Source organism: Triturus cristatus, chromosome 3_2 (assembly GCF_964204655.1).
Source record: "Triturus cristatus chromosome 3_2, aTriCri1.1, whole genome shotgun sequence".
Taxonomy (NCBI): Eukaryota; Metazoa; Chordata; class Amphibia; order Caudata; family Salamandridae; genus Triturus; species Triturus cristatus.
In genome coordinates, this window is record NC_140584.1 from 436,996,681 (window position 1) to 437,019,355 (window position 22,675).

Below are 22,675 nucleotides of genomic sequence, written 5' to 3' on the forward strand. Positions count from 1 at the left end.
TTAATTGTGCATTGGACTTGTGGTTTAGAATCTTGTTACAGGACAATAACTTGGGCAAATTTTCGATATTCGACTTTCTCGACAAATTGCATCTGTTATTCAAAAGTATTTTGTAATCTAAGAAAGTGTTGGCTAAATAATGTACTCAAAACTAGACACGAGCTGATTATGCAAAATGCTGTGATATGAGGTTTAGTGAGTCACTTGGTGCTATGAGATGCAGCCCCAGCACTACAGCAGAGAGGGCAAACAAATCCAAGCATTTCGTCATAGCGTTTGTAACCCTAGAAGAGCTATTTTTTCATAATTGCTGGTCCTCCACCGTATACATCCTCACTCATAACACTAAACGTTTTGATCTTTGAGGAAGTCGAATTGCTCAACATATGATAATGACCTCCCTTCATGCATTGACATTTAATAACTTGTTTTCCATGTTGTAGAGTGTATTTTTTTCACAGTGTTTTACTTTGTGGGAACAAGTGCTCTCTGCACCTGTAACAATTGCTTCATCTCCTGTGCAACCAGGTGTAAATATGGGTAGTGTAGTTGTGTAATGCAAAAACAAAATTTGAAAATGTATATCATGTAATTGCTGGCTGTACAGTGTGTTTACTTGCACACTCTGCATTATATGTCCCTCACCTCTCTCCACCTCATCAATATTTTTGTAATCTTATCTCTACCAAATTTCGCACACTGTACATTTCTGCTTACAACACCTCATGGTGGAAGTACTCTTGCTAAATCAAAAAAAATCTCTGTTTCTCCAAAGAGATTCGCTGCTGATAAGAGCTCTCTCTGTGGTATAGGAAATGGCTTAAGAAAAGAAAAAAAAACAAGGATGAGACCATCAACCTGGTGCCATTCTATGATGACCTTAGCATACGGGGCATATGTACAAGCCCCTATCGCCAGAGGGACGTCACTTTTTTCAACGTTCTTGTGGCGATATTGGCTTCTCCTTATTGACAAGGCAGCGTTAAGCCACTTAACGTGACAATGAGGCCGTGTAAATAAGCCCCCCTTTTGCACTATACTTAGCGTGAAAGGGAGGGCAATGGGTGTTGCAGTGGGCATTCTGCCTCAATATACATTGATTTTGATGTTGCCCCATATTTATAAAGGTGGTGATAATATGGGGCGGCACCAAAATTAAGACCAAATAAAAAACGGATCTTAACATGGCGCAACAAGGAGAAACGCTTTATTTCTCCTCGATTTGCAATTTCTATGTGTGCTGCATTGTGCAGCACACATAAAAACAGAAAAAATGCCATGCATGATTGTTTATGTGCAGGAAGGCCTCCCTTCCTGCACATAAACAATCATATTAAAAATGACGAGTTGCAACTTCTATGTGTGCTGAATAATGCAGCACACACAGAAGTTACAAATCGCTTTTAGTGATTGTTTATGTGCAGGAAGGAACACCTTCCTGTACATAAACAATCATTCCCTCAACACAGGCAACCTCGTGCAAGGGTGCCTGCTTTGGTGCTATGCAGCTGTAAACAGCGCCAGCGCAGGGGGAAACGCAGGGCTGCATCGTATTGTTTTAATTACAGTGCAGCCCTACATTTCAGAAGTGGCGGAGCGCGGCGTTAAGCTAAGAAGGGTAATGCTGCTCTCTGTCACTTTCCTTGTAAATATACCCCTGAGTATCTGCTGAAATATAATGCCCTCTAGTTCTTACCAAGATGCACAGGTAGATGGAATGGCAACTGCATCCGTAAACCGATTGCCCTGTTTTTAGAGGAAAGATTTTCATTTTGTAGTTCTCATAACTGTAGGCTGCTGTAAAATGCGAAACACATTTCCGCCAACAGGTTTTGTCCTACTTTCTTTCAAGCACATTTTCAAAAGAATTTGAGGAGACTGAGAAGACATTTCCTCCATCTAAGTCATGGCTGCGGCATCAGGGCACTGGAGCTGTCTCCTCATAATTTCGGACCAGTATTGGATCGTCCTTCAGATTAGCTACTAAGGGCGAGATGAGTAAAGCACCCATTTAAGAGCCTTTATAGCCCCATTATGGAAATTTCCTAAGACAGTTAAAAATGACAAATTTCTTTTTTGCTAATAAAAATTTGCCATATTTTGTACCTCGCATAACTGGGGGCTGCTGTAAAATGCTAGATATATTTCTGAAAACGTGTTTTCTCCTTCTTTCTCTGAAGCACTTTTTCGAAGGAAATTGGGGAGGCTGAAAAGATTTATGGGCCTATAAACACTTAACAGCATTACAGAACACTCACATTTAAGAAATATTTACTCTAGATTTTAGCAGGAAGTTGAAAAGTTAGCAAGTAAAAAATGAATGCATTTGTTTTACTGAGTCTGTTTCCAAGCTACATTCCCGAGAACACAGGCAAAAGCAGCAGTCATGTTCAGAAGCCAAAGGTGGCGGCTTTTTGCCAGAAAGGAAATTAGCTATCTTGAGTATGTACAGCCACAATAAACCTATAGAAAAAAAAAGAATTGAACAAGCAAAGGCATACGCAAAATGCATACAAAAAATGCAATTCAGAACGAAGCCTGTATCATGAAAACCTAATGGCTAGGACATCTACTGTACACTTTGCACAGAGAAGCAAGGAGTTTTAAAGCACTTACTCTAAGTGCATTGAACGTCACAATGGGGAGTAAAACACTTTATAGAACAGTAAGAGAACTCAATACATGAAATCACAGAGACGAGATAGTAATGTACAATGTATTATGAGCATCTTGATGTACAGGGTGATTTTAGTGCCACCGCCCTATGCTATGCTTTTGTTTGGAGATTTTCATAAGGCGTACATTGAATGGTACGTTCAATGGGAAACATCTTGGTGCTTTGGTATTTATACTTGTTGTGATTGTTTTATAAAAGTGGGTGCAGGTCATTTTTTAGTAGAGATAGGTTTTTTGACTTTCCTAAAATTAATACACCTTTTAACCAGTCTGTTTTCCAAAGACAATAAGGCCCAGAATGTAGGGACTAAAAGAGATGAGGCTTGGGATCTGGCGGATTTTGCTCTGTCCATATTGCACTCTTAGGCCCAGATTCTGAGTCGGTTGGAGTAATAGCTCCATGGGAGATGCCACCCCATTTAGTTCCAAGATTTACCGGCAATGGGCATACTTAAAGAAGGAGAATTTGTGAGGGAACAGGCTCGCCACTGAGAACATGCTGTATCGCACGTGGTAATTCTGTGTCCGGCATTTTATTTGCCGTTCCGAGCCTGACAGCTCATGATGGTGGTGACTGGCTTGGAGACGCTGCCTTAAAATGAAAACTTTGAGCTCAGTATCTCAACCCGCAGTTATCAAGCAACTAGGAATCGTGCCCTTAGTATACTTGAGGATGGATCTATGCCATGCTCAGTGACAAGAAGCCTGTCTAGCAGGTCAGCGAGCCCTTTTCTTCACAGTTTGCCTTTTCGACGATCGAAGGACTTTGTGTTGTACGCAAGTGCAAAGGGTCTCTTTAAAAGTGTGGAACGCAGCTCAATAAACCGAAAAAGAAAACCACCAATATGTTTTCTTACGGTACAAAAACTGATAACCTCCTCCCAGAGAGAAAGCAATCTGAAATGTAATTTATCTGTGAAGAGCGAGTGTGGTCTTCTATTTGAGGACTGTCTTTTTCGCAATGACCGTAGCTAAGAAACCAGAAATTACCATGAAATCTCCAGTCAAAGGGAAGACAGAGCAGAATAGCCTGGAATGAAAAGAAGTGCTCGGGCGTCATGGAGAGAAGGGCATGGTGACAGCAACACTGAAGGCAATTTTCCCTCGCTGACCTTCAGTTTTGCACTAGCTACGTCACCATTGCAATCAATGGCGGCCGCCGCCGCTCTTGTCTTCTGGCCATGCTTGAGATTTTCTATGAAAAAGAAGAAAGGGTAACGCAAATGAGGCGAGCAGTGCAGGGACCCTCATTATTATTGCATGCAGCATTTGCTGGAATAGAGGTTTAGGATTCAGATAAATTTAGGCAGGAAAATCAGCCTGGAGTGGTTCATTGAGAAGAGACTATTCGGGCCCACTGCCATTAAGCTGCTTGTTGTGTGTCTTCAAACATGAAGTCGTGTGATATGTGTCATGTGTCATGTGATAAAGAGTACTAAAGTATTGCGTCTTGTGTTCTGGATCTTTGTAGTGCACTTTATGGTGTGCACAGCTTATAAATGAGGCCCTGTCCCTTGTGTCCCTATGAGCTTGATCCATAGAGAAGGGTGCCATGTGTTACAGTGAGCCCAATACATAGAGCAGTCTGCTCCACAGCTAAATGCACAGCGCCCTGTGTCCTGTGCTTCACATTCATAAGATAGCATACCATGTGTGCTGCACGTCTGTTGCACATAGCTGTGCACCTTGAGTCCTCTGCCCCTGATCCATGGGGAAGTGCACTTTGTGTCCTTTATGCCTATGTATTGGTATATGTGCTAGATGCCCGTGTGCCCCTGACCTATGGGGTCATGAGCCATGTGTGCTGTGTGTCCTTCATGCCTATGCAAGGAGGCATGTGCCAGGTGGCCGTGTGCGCTTGATCCATGGGGTGGTGAGCCATGTGCTCTAAGGAAGCAGTGTGGCATCCTCTAGATCAGTGGGACAGGGTGCCATGTGCCCTGAGCACCTGATGTATGGGATCATGTGTTGTGCCCTGTGCACCTGCTCCAGGAGACTTTCCGCCACGTGACCTGCATGCTTAATATAACTGGACGTGCACCATGTGTCCCATTGTCTCGATTGAGAGGGCAGTTTGCCATTTTCCATTCATGCCTCATGTACAGGGTCATGTGCCTTGCTTCTTGTGCCCCCACTCTATGCGGAAGTGTGTCCTTTGCTCCTGAATAAAGTAAGTGTACCGCATATCTGATGTGGAGGTGGGGTGTCCACCTTGTTTCATGTGCTCCGTATCCATTGGACAGTGTGCCATACATGTGTCCTACAAGATGGATGGGTATGGCTATGCATGTTGTGTTCCATTCTCCTGAGGCATGGTGTAGTGTATGATGTGTAGTGTATGATATGCCCTGCATACCGGGTCTGTATTAATGAATGTGCCTTGGGGATGCATCGAGCATGTGCGCCTGTTTTTGTGCCCCTGGAAAACTTTGATATTATAGACCATTCAAGTCTATTCTGTGATGCCAAAAGCACAGGTGCACATTCTGCACCTGCACAACCCTGAAGAGGTGTTGCCTCATTTGCATGAGAGTATGATGCATGCGCCCATGCCACATTGCAGATTCTTGAGTGGCACAATGATTCTGCACTACACAGGAGGATGCTCACTGTCAGTGCGACCCCTGAGGGCACCTTTGAGGGAAAGCTCCAAGGGTCCCAAGGACACCTCCAGCTTTCCCCCACCAGTGGGTGCATTCACATACTGCACCTGCCTGTGAGGGGATCCTGGTCCCTCAGTAAAATTCTGGCTGTTTCCACGGTCAGTAAAAGGCAGAATCTTGTTCCAAACTGATTCTTTGAAGGTCACTTCTGTACTTTCCTCTGGGTAGGCCCAGACTGGCCATATTGGACACAGGGTGTTTTCCAGGTCAGCTGGTAGGGTGGGTGCTAGTAGGGTCAGGTGTGTTGCTGTCTGCTTGCAGTGCTTTGGCGCTTTATAAAACTCGCTCAAAGCCGTTTGTTTCTGCATTTGGGTGGTTCCTGTCTAATGCACGGTTGCCAGGAGCGATGCTGACCTTCAGGTCATTAGGGGGAAGGTGATGAGGGGTCTTCTATTGCTTGGCTCAGAGTCCAGTACATATATGATAAAGACTGTCCAACATTCAAGACAGTGCATTTCTTTATAAGGTAACCTTTGCGACACAATTCAGTTTAGTATATTAAATTATACCAATGTAATTATACATAGTCAGGGTAACAGTAGTACACACTAAAAGCTTACCTGTGCTCACCCTCTGGTAGTGTGGCACAGAGCAGTCAGGCTAAACTAAAGAGGCAATGTGTAAAGTATTTTTGCATGCACACACACACACAGTAACACAGTGAAAACACCACAGGAGTAATCCACACCAGTTTAAACAAGCATTAAAATTGCAATAGGTCTTGCCTTTCATTAAGTTAAAGCCATTTGATTTGCTATACAATACCATTAGCAAAGCAAATGGCTTTAACTTAATCAAAGGCGAGACCTATTGCATTTTCAATGCTTATTTTTTCATCTCTGCCCCAAATAAATTGGCAAATGTGACAAAAATGTGGTAGTAATCTGTTTCGGCTTTCTGGCTTACTTATTTGGTCGCAGGCAGATTGCATGTTTAAGTATTCATTGTATTAAGGCAACTGCTGTAGAGAATTTTGAGTCCTCATACATTACAATGAGTGTATAGTTGGCATTATACTACAGTACAATGTCATCACATGCTCCTGGTGGCCTTTCCGGCTAGTTGGGGAGGTTGTGGGGCTGACACTTTACACAACAGGTGGGATGACCCGAATCTGTCAGGGTTCTTGCTGAGATCAGGACTAGGCTAACAGGGAGAACTAACTTGCTGTCTTACGGTACAAGGGAATTCTGGAGGAGGGGCTCAACATATACAAGAGAGTGCATGAAGCCGGGAATGAGAGCAGGAGGAAAGCTGAGGACATGAGCTGGTTGAAACGGGCTATGATTAAGAAACTGGACATGAACTGGGTAAAGCCTGCAAGAACAAAACTAGGAAGACAACAGAAATAGGCACACTAACATACATGATAGATTGTATGGGCCGTGCAAAGTGATGTCTCTGTGAGGTAAGGGATCTTGCAATACAGCAAGTACCAGTTCATCTCACAGTCCAGGCAGACTCCCAGCAGAACCTCTGGAAGAAGAGAAGTGAGTGAGTGTCTGTGTCAGAGGCACCAAGCCTCAGAATCTCACTAGCACCTCTGATAAGAACCATCAAGGTCTCAACACAGACACAAGAAAGGACTAAACATAATAGAGCATGAACTACTGACTACAGAACTGAGCTGGGGAAAGCAGGACCGGAATCAAAGAACAAGAACAGGAGTGGGAGAGAAAAAAGTCCACAGAAGTATGAACGTTGGACTCAAGCTTCGCAAATCTACACACTAAGAAGGGCAGGAGGAAAGTATGCAAGCAGAACAGAGAATGGTTAAATACAAGGCAAGGAGTCTGCATGCAAGCAAATTCCAGGAAGCATGCAGGATGAGCTAGAAAGAAGGTATCCACAGGAACAAAAAAGCAGAATAACAAGAAATAGAAGCAGATACGACTAGTAGCAAGAACAGGAAAATGGAAACAAGATATAAGGGACACCGAAGTACGCAGAATGTCAGAAGAGCGACAGGACAGCATTGGATCACAAAGCATCTCAGCACTATGGAGTGTTGCGAGCCATTGTAACTGAGCTCACAGAAAAGAAATAGCAGTATATTCAGAGGTGCAGGGAAAGAGTGTGATGCAGTGGTCGAAGTGGGTGGGATTGGCAGGGCACGGGGTGCCCCTACTTCTTTAATTTATTGCAATCCGTTCCCCTACTTTTTAAATTTAAAAATGCGCCCCAGGACGCCATAAATAGCCAAAGCCTATAGATAAGGCTTGGCCGTTCGGGGAAAGAAGGCAGGGTGGGTAGAGAAGGAAAAGAACATGTATCTTCCTTCTTGCCCAGAGAAGACAAGAACAGTGTCCTCTTCTCCTGCTCTGCCTCTGGCAGTTGTCTGCCCTCTCTTTCTTCCTCTTATTGCCTCTCTTTCCGTCTCTCGCTCCTCCTCACTTGCTGTAAATCGTGACTTACACTCCCTTTCCTCCTTCCCTTCATTCGTTCCCCTGTGAAATGGATTTTAAAAAATGAAACACTTTTGCTGGAAAGGTCCTCTTTTTCAGACTTTTTTCTATTCCAAAGTGCAGCCTTGGGACAGAGAGAAATTAAAGGTGCAAAATACAAAAAATAAATAAATAACTAAACCTAGCAAGACAGAGTGGTCGCAAAGTGGCCTCATGTGATTTCATTCCCACCTGCACAGATTAGCGCCACTTTACAGAGTTTGCCAGCAAAGCACACATTTCGTTTGCTCGTCTTTCTTTGAACAGCATTGTTTTCCTTATTTTAGTTTTTAAAATGTGCACCATGACTCTGTGTTCAGTGATGTGGTCTTTATAAACCATACTGTTTTGTATGGATATAAGCAATGGACATTGAAACGGGTCCCTTTTGGGCCCTGTAGTCATGTCCTTAACTTTTCAGGCAAAAACACTCATTGATTTCTGAATAATAAGAGTAAATGTGTTCCTGCTTACATTTCACATGCTTTCCTTAATCTTGCATTCCTTATAAGTGTTTGCTTTTTCCTGGATGTTGTTACTTTTATTTTTTAGGCAGCATATTACTCCTGTCTAGTGCATAATATGTATTGAGTCACATCCAGGTGTTTAAAGCGGGGCACAATTAGGTTGTAGCTGAAGGCAGTGCGAGTTTCTCTCAGTGAAGCAGTATGTTGTTCAGTTGAGGAGAGGATGTGGCACTGTGGCCAGAGCTGCCAATTTTGGAACTGGGAAACCAGGTTCAGCTTTCAGAACCAGTCCACCAGACCACTCTCCTGACGGAGCACATTCCCATGCTAGTACTCAAAAGGCCTGCTAGACCTTAGAAGCCCTGGTGTCATAGCACCAGTAGCTGGGCCCGAGTGGTGGCAAGTGTGGATAAACCTTAAAGGCCTGTCCACCACAATCCATACTGAAGTTCACATCCAGTCTTGCGGGCAGGCCTATGAAGCAGCACACCCTACAACAGCAGTGACTCTGAGGTCACAGGACCCTTGAGGCCAGTCGGCCTCATCCATTGATAGCTCCATTGGCATTGTTTCAGCAGTAGTAGCTGCAACTCACCAGGGATCAACAATGCAGGGTTTGCACGTACACCAAACTGAGTTCGCAAACTTCACAGTCTCTTTGCTTCATGCACAAGCACTTTTAGCATGTGCTGCCTGCTTTGGGGCCACTGAAATTATGCGGCAATGGAGGACAAAATTATTTTTAAAAAGGCTGCAGCGTAATGCAGTATATTTTCTGATACTTTACTTTTTTGACAGTTTTAAACATAATGACAATCTCTGCAAACATTTAGCCTCATAAGTTCCGGTGTAACATACAAATGCAGTAGCGAGAAACGTGACCAGTTAACCTTTGTAAAGGGCCCTCCACTTCGCAGCAACACAAGTCAAGTCACATTTTTTAGTAACTTTTGTACCGTTTGAGCTACAAACAATTTATTATTTTAAATCGTTGGATTATGCAGCAGATGATGTATTATGTGGCAAATATGGCAGAGCCATAATTATGTGAAATACATTTGCAAACTAGGATATTTTGCCATTCATGTTTGAACTGCTCTTGTGGAAAAGGAAAGGAGAAGTGCTGATGGCAGAAACAGCATGGCTCGGAGACAATTAGCTTGTGATTCAACTTTTAAGCGTATTTGGGACACTCTGATTGGAAATGTATCCCAAATTGTGGATGTATTGTGATGTCAATAACTCATATTAAACCTTTAATAAACAGTTGCATCCTTCTTTGAATTAATCAATGTAATAAGCTGTAACTGGTCCGTGAAATACCAAACAAATACTACAAATTGGGATGTTTTGCTCTTTCTGGATACACCTATGGCTCTGCCCACTGACCCAATTCGCGGGTTATTGCTTTCCTCTGATTCTCCGCCCACAGTACCCCTACTTTTTTTCCCTACTTCGACCACTGGTGTGATATCCATGTGCTAGGAATCCATGTGCAATGAAGGAATTACAAGTACCAAGATGCACCTGGATGATGGTGTGAAAACCTGGACTGGTGTTTGCAATTGAACTGGGAATGCAAGGTGTAGGAAAGGGGTCTGTCATATACTGGTGGAAATGCTGGACCACATGGTTGGATGGCAGAACGCTGATAGAAACTTGTACATTTATAGAAGAAAGTGGTGAAAACATTACAAGGGCCAAACAACTAATATAGCAGCTAGGTAGAAAAGTAGAATTCCCCACTTTTCTGAGAGGTTCCCTTCATCTCCCAATTCTACACAAATCTCCAACTAACTAAAGGATCCAACAGCTCTGCCTCTCGATCCCCATAGAGACCGGAATATAGGCACCAGAGTTTAGTTACCCAATATCAGAAGAATTGCCCCCTTAAGACATTGACTAATGTCGCAGCACTAATGAGAATACATATAACGAGCAGCGGTCTGTTCGGTATTTAGACAGAATATCGGAAACAGAAATATCGTGGACCAAAATATCGTATCAAGAATATCGAGGACACAAATATAGTGAATGTAAGTTTCTATAGGTAATCTACGTTTTGCTATCTATAACTCCACGCATATGTACCTTTACGATATAGATATATATCTTCAAGGTGTGTAGATGGGGAGTTAAGAATTGTAAATCTGTACTTACCAATTTGCACTTATCTTCCTGACATTTTGATCCTCAATATTTTTGATACAATATCATGTCCACACGATATTTCTGTTTCCGAATTTCTGTCGGTGATCCATCTGTTCAGAGAAATCAAGTACTGATTTACCTATTCGGATGTTATGATCTTTGCCTCATATGTCCTTTTCAAACTTCCTCGACACCAACTCACCCGTCATTATAGACATTTTGTGTGATATATGCAAGCAACAGAGCACAATTCAAGCTTCTCACTTTAGTTCTCAAAACTTTCAATGCTCAATCCCTTTATGGCCTTGCTGAAACGCTCCGTGACTATCCCATACACCCTGTCAATTATATCCCGAGAATCTAGGCCCTCTAATAGTTCTGAATCACCACCTTCTGCAAATGACCCGACGCCAGCGTATTGCCCGTTTCAGTCACCGCAGCTAGAAGGCACCTTCCACTGGAATGCTATCCCTGATTGACAGGTTGCCCAAACATGCAAGAATTTCAGAACAGTAGGCGCAGCTGGCACAGGTAAAAGCGGTGGGCAGTGGGGGGAGGGGGTCAACAGATGTCGGGATAGGTAAAATTAAATAAATAAATAAAACCACTTACCTTGTGCTCGGCAAGTCGACGATGCGGCAAGTGCAAGATAAGTGGTTTTACTTATTTTCTCATTTAATTTGACCTCTCCCATCGTCTGTTGACTTCCGCCCCACCGCCCAGCCCCACCCCTGCCCCACAGCCCCATCACTCTTACCTGTGCCGGCAGCGCCTGCAGAACAGATCCCAAATCTCAGCTCCCCAACCTTGCATCTCAATAACGAAAAACTGTGAGATCACACACTCAGTTAGGTGCATGTCCAAATTATGTTTAAATGCATAAATGTATAGCTCCGTAAATCTATGTTATATGTGCCCCTACACTGACTGTCTGATGTGCTCAGTATCTGTGAATGGTGCTATGTGAATCTTTTCTATCCAGATTGCTCTTGATCCTATTCAAATTCATAAATAAAGACACAAATAAATGAATAGAAAAAGAAATGTTCAAAAAGGTATCCCCTCATAATGGGCTCAACTGCACCCATAGAAGTATGCCTATGTACGGGTTGAAATTTGCTACTTTTTTGTTAGTCACCTACAATTTTAGTCTTATGATTGGAAAGCAGTGCCAGATCACAATTTCCAGGCTTACTACTTAGAACGTCATGTAACGTCTCAGGGCGTCTTGTTCCTGGGTGCGTAATTCTACAAAACATAGAATTATGCACCAGGGCAATAAAACCTCAGGTGTGCATTTTCTATTTTTCATTGTATTCCTCCCATGGAGTAAGTCCTTTCCTTACAACCCCACCATATCTGGGGTGATCCGTTCCTTTTCCTGTCCTGGAAGCCCCCGGTTGGAGTAAATCTCCAGACATGTTCATTTTTGGAAAATTTAGGATCGAACTTTGAAAATCTCACAAAAATACGTTATTGGGCAGTCCCAAACTTCTAAGGCAAACCACGTTGTGGAATGCCCACGTCCCACTACTTTAGTGGGATTTGATACTGCGGTCAGTGCCAGTTGTTGCGAGTACGTCTGTAGTAGAGGGTGCATTTGCGCCTGAAACCCTGACAGGCATATATGAGTTCATTTTCGCCGCAAACTTACATTTATGTCCAAAAATGTCTTGTGAATAGGGCCTGATGTCTCATTTAAACTATTTGTAGAGCATTCACGCCACAAATAGCTGCCACAGTGCTTTTGGGGGATGGGGTGACAACGTGGTAATCACACCGATAGACTAAGGTGCCGAATGCAATAACACAAACCGAAGCCTAAGTCGTGGAAGGAGGAGACATATTGTATTAATAGTTGGAAATTACCTCAGAATGTGAGCTGGGCATACAACGACCGGTCTTAGACTTCTGATTCTCTGTTGCAGGAGTAGTTTAGTGATGGCTCAGACTTCGCTGGCTAATATGTTGCTAATTAAAACCATGTTACTTGACCTCTGGAGTGCAAAACCAGAAAAGGGGGGATTATTGCTACGTGTTGGATCCTAACCTTGTTTTTAAAGGTGATTTACATTCGACTTAGAATACTTTCTTTGTGGAACATTACCAGCTGAGCATTGCGGTGTTTGTTTGCATGGCACATCTGCAATCAGAAAGTGGCCTGCCCCCCATGGAGCAGGAGACCACGTACTAAAGGCGTGAATGGGAGACGCTGATTGGTTGAACAGCATTTTGCTAAAAGGACGGAGCAGTGTGCTTGGGGTCATATTGTATAAACTGCGCTGGTTGGCACGGTTGTTTGCACCTGTACTTGGCGTGGGTGCTGGCGTTGTGTCCACTGTATGCACAGTGTTTTACATGAGGTAGACATCGCCTGTGCTAATAATAAGTACCAGCTGATACTGAGCACACATACTCTTTATTAAGTTGTTTTTATGGCAGAAATCCTTTGTAAATCATGAATACTCATGATTCTGTAGGAACTAAACAGTATTGACTTAATCAACGTTGGAGAATAAAAGGCCTTACCTAGATATAAATGGGCCGGCTATTGCAGGCTATGTTGTTAAAGTGCTCAGATGCCCACAAAGCCTCGTAGAGAAACACTAGACTCGCGTAACGCTAACACAATGATTCATATGGAAAGTAAAAGGCGCATTTTCAGTTCTCTCTCTCCGTGGGTTTTTACCTGCTATTACTTTAAGGCGGGATATAGCTTTGCAGGGTTACAGCTGCCTGCGCCTGATCCATAAACCCGATGAGTTATCTTTATCGTTCTAACTTCATACCTCTGACCTGCCTGATTGCTTGGGTCTGCAGCTCAGAGCCCTGTTCTTGGACTTGCAGTGTTTTGATGTGGGCATGAATGCGAGCTCCAGGGAAAAGATGGGCATGACCCCAAGCACAGGCCGACAGCGGGCGTCTTTTACTCGTTTGCAGTGTCTGGGGTGTCGTTTTAACACAATTGAGACCATAGTGGAAAACGCAAACGTACAAGTCCCAACAAACAAGAAAAACAAGCCTGCAAGTGGTGCGCGCGCATGCGCCACAGCGAGACATGTGGTTTCAATTATCGCGCCCGTATCTGGGCACGATAATTGAAACCACATTGTGGTGGTGCAGGTAACCGACAGCAATAGGCCATGGGCGGAGCAATGAGCCCGCCTTTGGCCAATTGCGTGCTGTCTTTGTTAAAAAGACACATGCAAAGGCCAATAGCGTGGCCCAAAAGAAAAAGCACACTCACAAGTGTGTGCGATTCCTAGGTTCGTTTTTAAACCCCCTGCAAGAGGTCTCTCGCTGCGAGAGCAGTGCTACGCACTGCAACGCTAGGCGCAAGACCTAAAAACTAGCCAATATTTATCTGAGTAAAACAAGACCAAAACCAGCAATATCCAACATACAGAAGTTAAGATATGAATTTTGGAAAATTAAATCAAAATTCTGTGCTTTGAAGTCAATCGTTCCTACTGGGGCTATCTGTTAATGCTTGACTGGAGTATATCCAAAATTTTAGTCCGACCCCAATAGAGTACAGGCCGGATACAGAAGTCATGCAGACCCGCTGACTGTACCTTGGATGTGTCAAAGTTTAGGGACCATGTTTGAACAAAGGAGGGGCTGCGTCACTGTCGAAGACGATGTGTTGTTTCAGAGGTCAAGCAATGTCATAGATGCGTCAATGTCAAAAGTACCATGCATCAGACCTAGGTGTCGATGTCGATCTGCTAGTCTGTAGCCGATGTACTGGTGCGAAGCTACGCAGAGCCAGGGATATGGCGGAGTTGGGAACGGTGCGTCACAGGTGTCGGCGATGCAGTGCCTGAAACTCATGCAGCAGCAGTGATTCAGAGGCTCTGCATCGGCAAAGTCAGGCTGCATTGTACGTCGAGGTCGTTGCATCGTGCAGTCAGTGAGCAGTGTCCACGGCTTCAGTGCAGGCAGCGGCGATGGGTTGATATTGCAGAGAAATGCACTGGGTCTGACCAATGCTTCTGTGTTGATGCTTTGGTTTTTGGGTTGCAGCACCAACCACTCACTTCCAAGGGCCCAGGACTGGATTTCCCACCAGGCAGAGGAGCCCCGCTGTTGGTAGCAAGATGCAGGTGAAGTGTTTGATATCCCTAAGATTTCAGAAACAGGACGTGAGCCCAACAAGCCCCTGGAGACCCTTTAGAGAAGCAGGATGTAGAGAGTCAAGTCAAGTCCAGTTCTCACTCCCAGGCAAAAAGCGGCAAGCAGCTGGCCAACACAGTAAAGTAATCCTAACCTCTGAGGCGGAAGCCGGAGGAGATACTCGCCATTTTAAAAATTGTTGATATTTGTGTTCACTTATTTTCTTAACTTGTACTCTCACCTGAGCTCTTTCCGGGCAAAAGCGCCAAGCAGGCTCAACTCATCACAGCGGAACTAGCGCTGTCTTGGTTCTTTGTTGCTCACGGCCGCCATCGCAGCAGACGCGAGGCCACGCCCACCTGACAGGCCACGCCCACACCCCCCGCCTATAAATACAGCGCTGATTACCAGCGCGACCAGTGGAATCCTAACCTCTGAGGCGGAAGCCGGAGGAGATACTCGCCATTTTAAAAATTGTTGATATTTGTGTTCACTTATTTTCTTAACTTGTACTCTCACCTGAGCTCTTTCCGGGCAAAAGCGCCAAGCAGGCTCAACTCATCACAGCGGAACTAGCGCTGTCTTGGTTCTTTGTTGCTCACGGCTGCCATCGCAGCAGACGCGAGGCCACGCCCACCTGACAGGCCACGCCCCCGCCTATAAAATGTGCCTTATACGCAAGCGCAGCGGACGAGCGCAGCGGGAGCGCCGTTTGCGCTCCGAAGGCGCGCTTAAGGCACGCCCGTCTGGGCCCGTCCGGGCCCGGACGGACCCGGACGGACCCAGGCCCAGGGATGCTGCCAGATCCATCCCCCAGTCGCCTGATGTATTCAGCAGACATGCTTCGGGACCTCCGACCTGGAAAAAACCATGGTTGTCGCTACATTCACGAAGCAGGTAAACCCTTCACAAACTGCGCGCGCTGCTACACAGCCACGCAGACCCCAGCCAATTCCAGGCTACAGCTTGGTCTCCTCAACTGTCGCTCCCTCCCCAGGCACGCACTTGAAACCAATGGGCTGATTCAAGACCAAGGCCTAGACACTTTGTTTTTAACAGAAACCTGGCTTTCTGACAGCAATGATGCGGATATCGTCACCGCCCTTCCCCCAGGCTACCTCATCCAAACCCGCCATAGACCCATAGGAAGAGGAGGCGGGTTGGCTATAATCTACCGCGATCACCTCAGCTGTAGAATTAATGACGCCAATATTGATGACGCCGAAAGCTGCCACTTTTCCCTCCAAACCTCCCGGACGCACTCCCTCTCGGGACTACTCATCTAGTGGCCCCCGGGTACCCTTGGGAAATTTCTTAACGCAATCACCGAAATGACCTCTCAATTGGCCGCCTCTGTTTCCAACTTCCTTATTGTAGGTGACCTTAACCTCCACTTTACTGATCCCGCTGACCGGTCTGCCTCTGACCTTCTAGTAGACCTCCAGTCACTCAACATCCGTTTAGTGAATAACGAGCCCACCCACGATAAAGGACACCTCTTAGATCCCGTCCTTACTAATGTCGCCAATATCACCACGAGTCCCTCTCTGCCACTGCCATGGACCGATCATTTGTTAATCCCCATTTCCTGGGAGTTTCCTACTGTTACCACTCAGTCTGCGAAAATCAAAGTCACCGACAGACGTTGGCACAAACTCATACCATCTGATTGGTCCTCCGTTCTTTCTAACTCTATTCCATCGTTTTCTTCCGATGCTATCACGGCCGACAAACAATTTAGCTTCTGGATCACATCCTCATTGGACATACTTCTCCCTAAAACCACCACCCTCAGACACACCAAACGAATACCTTCGGCCCCGTGGTATACTCCTGAGCTCAAGTCGCTTCGGCAGAACTGTAAAAGAGCTGAACGCTCCTGGAGGATGGAGAAATCCAACACTAACAAGGATGCCTATCTCACCTCCTTATCAGTATACAAATCTTCTATTGGTGAGACAAAAAGTGTATTCTTTCAGGAAAGAATTGAAAAAGCCGCCTGCTCTAGCAAAGAAACTTATACCATCCTGAAAGAACTCCTCAATGTTCCCGATTCAGTCCCGAGAAACCCCCCAGACCCCAAAGTGGACCAGGAAAAATGCCATCAGTTAGCCAGCTTCTTCCATGAAAAAATTCAAAAAATCCTTAACTCCATCCCTCCCTCCATTCCGAGCGACTTTGGCAATCCCCTCGACACTCAGATCTCCCCTAACCTAACTTCCTGGGGGCGAATAACCATTGAAGAAGTCGAGAACACACTAAAAACTATCAAAAGCGGATCTCCTAGGGACCCCGCACCGTTACGGATCCTTAAGGAAGTAGCTCCCATCATTATCCCCCCCCTCACCCATCTGATTAACGCGTCTTTTCAACAAGGAACCGTCCCCCTTAGTTGGAAAGCGGCAGTTGTTAAAGCGCTCTTAAAGAAACCCTCTTTGGACCCAGCGGAATTGGCTAATTATAGACCAATATCTCTCCTCCCTGGGACTAGCAAGATCGCCGAGAAATTGGTAAACAAGAAACTTTCCCAGTTTCTTGAATCTAATAACCTGCTAAAGAACTCGCAGACAGGTTTTCGTCCAGGACAGGGCACTGACATCGCCCTCCTGGCGGCGGTGGAGGAGGCCAGAGCACTCTTAGACGAAGGAGGATCAGTGGCAGTGATCCTCCTCGACCTGAGCGCGGCCTTTGACACCGTCAACCACCAACTCCTGATCAAACGGCTCAAGAAGGTTGGAGTAGAAGGCACTGCTCTATCCTGGCTTTCCTCCTTTCTGGCCCAACGTTCCTTTCAGATCTGGGAGAACAACTCCTGCTCCTCCGAAATTCCCCTCCAATGTGGGGTGCCTCAGGGCTCATCCCTGAGCCCCACACTGTTTAACATATACATGGCCCCATTGGAGGAGGTTGTCACCCCGTTCGGAGTGAGCATCGTCATTCTATGCGGACGACACACAATTAGTCGTCTCCCTATCCCACCCCAGCCAACAACCTGCAGACTTCTTCAACTGCCTGACGCAGATACAAGGGTGGATGAATAACTCAGCTTTAAAGCTGAATGGATCAAAGACGGACATTCTCCTTCTGGGTCCGAAGGGCCTTACCTTTCCCCTGAATATCTGGCCACCCTGTCTGGGTCCCCCCCCCAGACCCAAAACAGGAAGTAAAAAGCCTGGGAGTATGGATCGAAGCTGATCTCTCGTTCACCGCGCAGGCCAAAAAAGTAGCCGGTACCTGCTTCGGACTACTGAAATCTATGAGAAAGATCTTGCCCCTCCTTCCACCCACTTCCCAGCGACTTCTCATCCAAGGCCTCATACTCTCCAGGCTTGACTATAGTAATGCAATCTACCTGGGCACACCTGAAGCAACTCTTAATAAACTCCAGAAAATCCAAAACGCGGCGGCCCGGATCCTCACTAACACCCCGGCCAGAGCTTCAGCTAAACCTGCCCTGAAGCTCCTTCACTGGCTCCCAGTGAGGGAACGAGTGATTTTCAAAGTCCTATGCCTGGCGCACAAGCTACTGCAGAATCAAGGCCCTCCGATTCTTAGAAAATTTATAAAATCTTATAAAGCACCAAGATCCCTTCGATCGGATAAGGAGTCCCTTATCATCATGCCTAGATTCAAGAAAGCCCGCTCGGGTGGAAGACGCTTCTCGGTCCACACCGCTCGCCTCTGGAACGCTCTCCCCCGAGACCTGAGAAAAGAACCCAATTACCTATGTTTCAGGAAACGGCTCAAAGCCCACCTGTTTCCTCAATTTTAATTTTCCTCCTTCTGATTCCTGCCGTTCCCCCCTCTCAGCCGCCCAACCCACAGAGGTAGGGTTCCCCAGCGCTGGGATACCTCAGGGTGACTACGCGCTCTATAAAAAAAATGTTTAATAATAATAATAATAAAATGTCTTTTCCTCCTGGCAGCACAACAGCTCTTCTTCCTGGTAGAATTTCCTCAGTTCAAGATGCGTTCTGAGTATATGGTGTCAGAGGTCCATTGCTTATAGCCATTTTAGCCTTTGAAGCAGGCAGACTTCACAGAAAGTTCTTTGTACTGCACAAGACACTGTCCTTTCCTGCCCTGGCTCCGGACACACTGCAGGGGGCTATGCAACTCTTTGTGTGGGGTCAGGCACAGCCCTGTTTAGGTTCAAGTGTCAGCTCCTCTCTCTCACTCCAGCTCAGGAAGGCCCATCATCCTGGTGATGATCCATCAGGATATGCAGGGCACACCTCAGCTCCCTTTGTGTGGCTGTCTAGAGGGAATGCACAAAGCCCAGCTGTCACCCAACCCAGATGTGTATTCAGAGACAGGCAGAGGCACAGAATGCTTAAAGTAAGAAAAATACAGCTTTCTAAAAGTGGCATTTTCAGACCTGCAACTTAAAAAACAACTTTAGTAAAAGATGTGATTTAAATTGGGAGTCCACAGACACCAATTTACTTTTCCTATCTTTTTCTAATTGAAAGTTACACTTGTAAAATTACAACAAGGCAGCTCCAATGCTAATTGTTAGAAATGTGGTGCTCTAGTTGGCAGTGGCTTGCACCCTGTCCAAGTAGGGACCCCGATTCTAGTCAGAGTAAGGGGATTTTATTAAAGCATGCTTCAGTAAAAACACAAACTGACAAAGGATTGGTTATTGTATAACGTACATCTATGAGATCATTTAATATGTAAATTATTCAGTGTACATTTGAAAGTAAAAACGTACCTCATGCACTGCAATATAAGTGCTTCATAGGCAGCTGAATGAAACACCAAGCAGCCAATAGAATGAAGTCAGAGAGACCTAACCTTCTGGGTGGAGTAAAAGCCCACTCTTTGTAAATTTTGAGAACTGGAAGCAATGGATCTTGCAGACAGGTGCGCTGTCATGAGGGACTTAAAATGCTTTGGGTGCCTGCCAGGATTTAGTCCTAGAAGTGGTCCAATCAAGTTCTTCAGCAGATGATTTTAACTCAGAGACTCACCAGTGCATCAAAGACTTCCAGAACTACTACCTGGCCCTGTAAGTGGCATAATTCACCAAAAGATCTGCTTGCCACTACAAAACATAAGTAGCCACCCAAGAGTACGTATTCTAGAGTATATCCCTCCTACATGTAATTATGCAGTATTAACTTTCACACTGCTCCCAGGCACTCTTGACAACAAAATACCTCAAGTACAAACGTAACAGATCACCATAGATGGAGCATCATACATAGTCCAACGTGGCTAAAAGAAGCCACAAGACTATCTGGAAACACCTTTTAATGGGCAAGTTACAGACTGAAGAGATGCATAAGCAATTGGTTAAGACATTCTAGTAGAACTCTCCAACAGCCAAATCTTACACCCACAGCTCAAAGAACGAGACACCACCACTAGGGTGACCAACCGTCCGTAAATATCACGGACAGTCCGTAATTTCGGCCGTCTGTCCGTTGTCCGTGAAGGATTCTTTAACGGACGCCATTTGTCCATAATCACCGATCGCACCACCCTAAAGCCGGCACAGCTTCCACCCACCTCCCTGCTTGACTCCGATGCTGTTGAGGTCGGGTGTAACAGACTCCGATGCAGTACCAAAGCTCAGATACCCGGCAACATTGGAGAGGCACAGCGGGATGGCAACCCTCACACCTTCAGCCCTTGATGAGCTGTTAAGAGGTGCTTGAAGGTGACTGAGAGGGAGGGGCTGCAGCTTCAGGCATGAGCATCTATTCAGATGCAAACAGCCCTGAATGGATCATGTCTCTGCAATTTAGAGGGGCCTCACACATTCCCTTTCTGCCCAGGGCCCCAAAAATCGTAGAACCGGCCCGCCCTGATTACACCGAGGCAGCACGTGGTTCTCTTCACAGAGCTTAATTACTGTTACTAAATTGTAAGCAAACCTCAGTTCTTCAAACATGCAGTCTATAATGTAATAAAATAAAGAAGTGGCACAATCGCACCCACACTGATTAACAAAGTATGGAGAACAATCAGTTAAATCAGTTCTCTTGGAGTATCTCCTTTAAGTACTGTACATCACAGTGGGGGATGACAAAACTAACATTTTGGAAAGAGAGCCTGTCTTCTCGATGTCCTGTCCAGGAGGGGGTGAGGAGCCCTACCCCACCCTGGAGGGGCCAAGATGATACTAGAATACTGCATGCCCACCCCTGTGCCCACCCTGGTGGATCCTGTTCCCCCTCCTGTGATGGCTCCTGCCCCCCCCCCCCAGTGATGGCTCCTGTCCCCCATGTGGTGGCTCCTTCCCCCCCCCCTGCCTGTGATGGCTCCTGTCCCCCCTGTGGTGGATCCTGTCTCCGCCCTGGGTGGCTTCTGCCCCAGTCCTGGAATGGCTCCTGCAGCAAGGGTGAAGTTCTTGATGGGCCTCTTTTCAAAAAGGCTCAGCTCAAAAGTAATATGAAAAGGTGGGTGAGTGAGTAAGTGAAGGGATGGGTGGATGGCTGGATGAATTAGTGAAATGGTGAATGGGTGAATGAAAGATTGAATAGATGGAGAATGAGAGAGGATGGATGGATGGATTGATGAGTGAGTGGAAGGATGGATGGATGAGAGAAAAGGTAAATAGCTGGATGTATGGGTGGAAGGGTAGCTGGATGGGTAAAAGGGTGGATGGATGAGTGAAAGGATGGATGAGTGAAAAGGTGGATGATGAGTGAGTGGGTGGATGGATGAGTGAAATGATGGATGGATTGATTAATTGAAAAGTGCAAGGGTGAATGGATGGACGGATGATTGAAAGGGTGGATGTAAGAATGGATGAGTGAGTGAAACGGAGGGTAGGTGGACAAAAGGATGAATAGATGAGTGAAGGAGTGAAAGGATAAATGGATGAGAGAAAGGATGGATGAGTGATAGGGTCAATGGATGAAGTCATGAGTGGATGAGTAGATGGGTGGGTGGATGGATGGAAGGAAGGAGGGCTAAGTGAAAGGGTCGATGGAGAGAGAAAGGGAGGATGGATGGATGACTGAAAGGGTGGATGGGTGGAAGGATGAGTGACTGGGTGGGTGTATGAGTAAGTGAAAGGATGGCTGGATGGGTGAAAGGGTAAATGGCTGGATGGATAGGGTGAAAGGGTGGATGGATGGATAATGAATGGATGAGTGAAAGGATGGATGAAGGGATGGATGAGTGAAATGATAGATGGAAGGATACATGATGGATAGGTTTGCAAATGGTTGAATATGTTTGGATATGGCTGGGCTTACTTATATACTATTGCGCGACCTCCTCTGATGTGTCTGTAAAACTTACCTATTGTCCTGAAGTTTTGTCCCGAATTTTGACCTCCTGTCCTGAATTTGTGTCCTAAATTTTGACCCTTTGTCCTGAATTTTTACACTCACCGTCCTGAATTTGCACCAATGCCAGTTGGTCACCCTAACCACCACTCGGTCAGAGATGGATCTGAACACAATACCCAGACACTGCAAACGCCAGCCGAGCAATGCTGTGGCCTGAAATGGAAATCACACAATTGCATTGGGCATCAACCCCTAGATACGTGACAGTCGTATGTAGTCATAATATTGATAGACAGTGTGCTCCACAAACATCACTAAAATAACATAAAATATGAAGAATGCCCCTTTATGCCACCTTCTTGACAAATGCTATTTCTTGGGCTGAAGAACCTGGGCACCAGTTTGGTATGTCAAACGGAATCCAGAATTTCGCTATCTGCACGAATAGTGGCGCTGCTTAGGACTCTGGGAGGGGTGGGGGCTTATAAAGATTCCTCTCGACACTTGGCATATACAGTCACTTGAGAAGCGGGCATGATGCTCAAACACTGTTCATGGGCATTCTGCTTCGCTTCTCGTGGTGCCTACGATTAATCCGAAAAGGAGAGTAAACCGAGCGTGGCCTGATTTCGTGAGTGATGTGCCAGACATTGGTATAATACACTGAACATAAAAAAAACTGTAGCTAGAGCAGCGCGTGGCCATGCTTGCGCTCCTTCAACAGAGGCGCGTGGCTTTACTGAAACATTATTCCAGCCGCTGATTAGTCCAAACTCGGTTAGGTCTCTGCGAGGCGCGCGCCACCTCCTCGCGCTTCCGAAGCAGCCTATCGGGGGCCCGGGCGGAGCAGGTTCATCCACCATCCGCTTCGGAAGCGCGGCGCGTGCCTCCGGGTGATCTCTGTATAA

General features: G+C 45.7%; 1 protein-coding gene across 1 annotated transcript in view; it reads left to right on the forward strand.

Annotated features, from left to right (window-relative positions):
• The window catches only part of CSMD2 (CUB and Sushi multiple domains 2), a 1,634,099-nt gene that overhangs the window by 361,074 nt on the left and 1,250,350 nt on the right, over positions 1–22,675 (forward strand). The window lies entirely within an intron of this gene.